We start from the raw sequence: 4,657 nt of genomic DNA on the forward strand, positions 1-4,657 counted from the left end.
TGTTGGCAGTAATTTTGTATTATGTAGTATTAATGTAACTAATTACTTTTTTCAATTTAAATAACACAAAATTACTGAAATTTAAACAGGCTCATTACTTATTACTTATTTACCTTGTTTTCATTGGTTTTGTCAAGTTCAGTTTCTTTTTAAATCATAAATACCTTCACTCAAACACACCTACACATGCTGTGCACACTATATACTGTATATACCGTCATATCTAACTGCCTCATGTACATAAAAATAACTGCAAATAAATATTTATTCCAGCTTCCTTTGCACTCTGCACCATTGCACTGTTGTCTGCAAATGTTGTTATTTTTGTTTATGTTTATGTATAACTGTAGATAGTAGTTTATGTCTATTTTGTTGATTTGATCAAGAGCACCATAAACCGGAGTCAAACGGCGTTGACTTTTTCTCTCCTTAAATCTGTTCACAGACATATTTTACTGTTTATCTGGAATACGAGATCGTGTGTGACCAGGCGAGCCGCCATTGTTTCCTGCTACAGACGACCTCCGATGTCTCTGACAAACCGCCATGGCGACGACCATAACGCCAAACTCGAGGCTTCAGAACAGTACTCCTCACGTCATGATAGGTCCACACTAGTTAACAAGAGAGTGTGCACGAACTTATCCTTGTTTCAGGAATACTCACATTGTTCTCTAACTGCGGAGACAAGAAGAAAGTAAATCTGGATCCGAACACTTTGAGCCTCAGGGAGCCTGAAACAGCCTCTCACCGTCCTGCTGCCAGCGCCGTTTTACAGATGGAGAGGTCAGATAAAGGGAGAGCTGGCATCAAACCCAGAATGAACAGAATGGAAAACAGACCTGCATTTCAAACGGAGGTATAACCCGTAAGAAATCAGGGCGGTAAAAGAAGCTACGCCTTACATGTGTGGAGAATGAGAAGCACATTTCAGAGATGCATTTGGGAAGTTGTACGACGATCAAACAGAAACAGACAGAAAGACGGCATCTGCTCTGACTACAGGAAACATGTTGTACAGTGCGATACATGCTGCTGCTGAGAGGTTAGAGAAAGCATCCTGTGACTGACAGGTTTCAGGTTCAACCCCAGAACAGCCAAAAACCATTGAGTCCTGTCAGAAAGCCTTCAGAGAGGCAGTAGGTTTGCTCCGGAGCTGTCGGGAGCCCCACTAGGGGTCACCAAAGCTATATGGGGGCCTTGCTGATTTTAAGGGGTGTAAGAAAACTTCTCGTAGCATTTGGTTGACTTCTGTGAATAAATGTAAATGTAAATTGTCTAATTGAACAATGGCCAAGTGTCAGGGACAAGACAACACTGAATTTGTCAAGAAGGAAGCCTATTAAGTCGCCCTATTAAAGGTTTTTACAATCGAGGGTCCGAGGACAGAGGGTGAGGCAAACTGCGACTTTGGGATGTATAAATAAATGTTGACTGAACTATAATGGACAGTGATGAGATCTTGTTTTCTGGGCCAGCATACCTCCATTCCTGCTCAGTTTACTCAAGGCACTGAAACAAACAGAAAGCGCTGCGGCTTTGAACTCCACTTCTCTCTGTCTGGCAGCCATCAGATAAGACTTTTTATCTGGAGCTTTTGTTGATTCTAGTCCTCGAGTGATGTGCCGGCCGACTCGATACAGCTTTTAAAAGCACGAGCAGAAAGGCTGCTGCACGCTCTGCGATCTCTATCTGCGTCTCTTTCTGTCAGCTCTCCTTTACTGACCGCCTCGCAGTCAGCAGGCTCCTCACCTTGTGTCACTCATAGTGGATCGAGCCGGTGTTAATACCCCTCTCCACTGGAGGACCCTGACTGAGAGGCAGTCAAGTAGCTTAAATGGGCTCCACTCAGCTCTCAGTGGGCACACAGGCACAGCACAGCAGCTTTAATGGGCTCTAGTGCTTTTCAAAGACAAGATAAAACAGCTTTAATGTTATTTTTCTGGTCAATTTTGAATCCATGCACCACTCCAGGGTTGGTAGAGCTCTTCAGATCCTTAACTTAACATACTACAAGGAGTTTTTAACTGAATAGGGATGGGAATCGAGAACCGGACAACAAGAAGGGGTCATGATTGATAATGATATTGGTATCTAAAATCTAATAATTCCCACCCCTGGTTATGAAACAGTCAGTTTAATACAGAGAGAAGATTGGCTGTTTTCCCTGCAGGGGTTTGAATTAAAGGAGCAACAATGTAAAAATTGTCAACTACAAGTAAAAGTTCAGTTCAAAGTACTTAAGTAAAATACAGCAGAAAAATGTTTGTCTCTTTTCTTTATTTTATATTATATTTTATAAAGTTGAGCTGTTAAACGTACAAAAACTTTAATCTGATAAAGATATTTTAAGACAAATACAGTGAGAATGTTTCTGTTTGTTTTTAAATGAAATGAACTTGTTAAAGAGGAAATGAGTGTCGATACCAATAAGTGATTATTGTGATAACTGATTATTTATTTCGGTGAGATGTTCAGGAGGATTCGCTGCTTTTTGATCTATAAACTGAACCTTTCTGGGACTGACAGGTTGGATAAACCTAACATTTGAAAGAGCTTAGATTCGATAATGAAAGTAACCATTAAATAACATTTACTATATATTAATTCATTGAAGCAAAGTGCAGCGACACTGAAGACAGGTTGAAGTAAACATATGAACACGTCCCCCCCAGGTGTCTGTGTGTGTCAGCGTCAGTTCATTATCATCACTGCAGCAGGACTACCGTCTGAAAGGGGACACAATGCAGCCAGGAAAACAACAATCTCACACACACACACACACACACAGGAAACAGCAGTCCCACTCACAGATTGTACAGCAGAGAGGAGGGGGCGGGGGGGTTGAACTCCATAACAGGAAAGGCAGGGGACAATTGGGGGAGGTTTACTCACAACAGAACTGTCTTTAGCTGACAGTTTCATTACACCGGCTCACAGAACCAGAACCAGCAGCTCTGGTACCAACAGCCCCGATGTGGAGGGAATATATACAGTCCATACAGACACAGTCACACAGTGAGACTCATTACATTAAAACACCTCCAACCCCCCCGCGACAACACTTCACTGACAACCAGATCTTCTTCAGATAAACATCTGAGGACCATAAAGACCTCTACGAGAACCTCTGAAACATCCCAGAATGAGCACAGCGGCTTCAACAGAAACTCCTCGAACCCTTTCACTGACCACCAAAACTCCTCTAATGATCCCGCAACCTCCCCAACAACTGCAAGGACCCCTGGAAACTCCTCAAGGACCCCTGGAAACTCCTCAAGGACCACCACAACTCCCTGGTGACACCAGCAGAGCTTTTATTAATTAAACTATTTTAAGTTAGAAGAAACATGAAGCAGTCTCATTGTGATCCACATAAAGCTGTAACAGTATCTTCATACAGGCTGGAATACTTCAACATGAGCAGGTTTAAACAATTAAAGTTAAATGAAACTTTATTTTATTATATTATATATATATTTATTATAACTTGTTCCCTGCTGTCTGCCCATCAGCCTGTGTAAAGAGTGAAGAGTCAGTCAGTCTCACACCGACAGCAGCATCAGGAGCCATCCACTCACACTGCAGAATAAACCCCAACTCACCGATCTGGCTCTCTGTGGCTCTCTCAGTAAATCCGCTTCAGCTGAACTTCAGGACGGATCCTGGTCCTGGTCCTGGTCCTGGTTCTGGTCCTGGTTCTGGTTCTGGTTCTGGTTCTGGTTCTGGATCTGGACAGTTGAGTGTCCGGTCACCTGAAGGCTCCACACGTTATAAACAAACTGAACACATGTGGGCTGAACTGAACCACTCCTTCACCATCAAACACCCCGTCCCCCCCGCTGCCGCATTCAGGCGCTGCTCGGAAAATCCGACTCTTCAGATCACAATCCTAAATATTCACACTCATATCTACTGTAAATACAATTTAACTTCATCTCACACACATCAGAATCAGAAATACTTCATTGATCCACGGGGATAAATGTATTTCCTTACAGTTACTCAAGGTGCTCACAAGACATTAAAAAAATAGAAATCATAAGAAGAATGTATAAATAGGAATTATATTACAATATCTAACAACATTAGGATATAAACAAAATAGAAAAATATGAAACAGATAAAAAAGATAATAGAAATATATGTATGCTACACAGAATATTCAAAAAGCTACAATAAAAGAGGCTAAAATAAACTTTAAGTAATACATTTTAAGTTTCAATAAAACCACTTTTAATATTAATAATTTTGTCAATATTAAGCTTCATCAAAAAGAGAGAAAAAGAGAGAAAATTTCACATGAAAAATGTCTGTAAATGTCAGTGTGAATTTACATTAGCATCAAACATTCAGATCCGTTACTTTAACAAAACTGACATACAGTTATCTTCATCAAAACCTGTCAGTACAATTCACTTTAATTAAAACCTTTTGATACAGGAAGAAGTATTTAATAAAGCTGCGTCAAACTACTTTATTACTACATTCAAATATTTAGGTTGGTCACTGGCTGTTAATGCGATAAGCAGTCAGTGTAAAGTTTTGCCTCTTGAGCGTTTGAATTTAAATTGCTTTATTTCCCACAGAACATGATGTCAGTGAACATACCTTCAGAAGCCATTATTGTATAAACGAGAGCGCCCCCTGGTGGGAT

At 40.7% G+C, this 4,657-nt stretch overlaps 1 protein-coding gene across 1 annotated transcript in view; it reads right to left on the reverse strand.

Moving 5' to 3' along the window:
• Positions 1–3,797, reverse strand: part of si:dkey-49n23.1 (semaphorin-3D) — an 88,551-nt gene extending 84,754 nt beyond the window's left edge. The window contains exon 1 of the mRNA XM_035661832.1: positions 3,606–3,797. The gene's annotated coding sequence lies outside the window, so the exon portion shown is untranslated. The remainder of the gene's footprint in view (positions 1–3,605) is intronic.
• Positions 3,798–4,657: the final 860 nt, after the last annotated feature.

This window comes from Morone saxatilis, unplaced genomic scaffold (genome assembly GCF_004916995.1).
Source record: "Morone saxatilis isolate NCDOM2014 unplaced genomic scaffold, NCSU_SB_2.0 Contig18, whole genome shotgun sequence".
In the NCBI taxonomy this organism is placed as follows: domain Eukaryota; kingdom Metazoa; phylum Chordata; class Actinopteri; family Moronidae; genus Morone; species Morone saxatilis.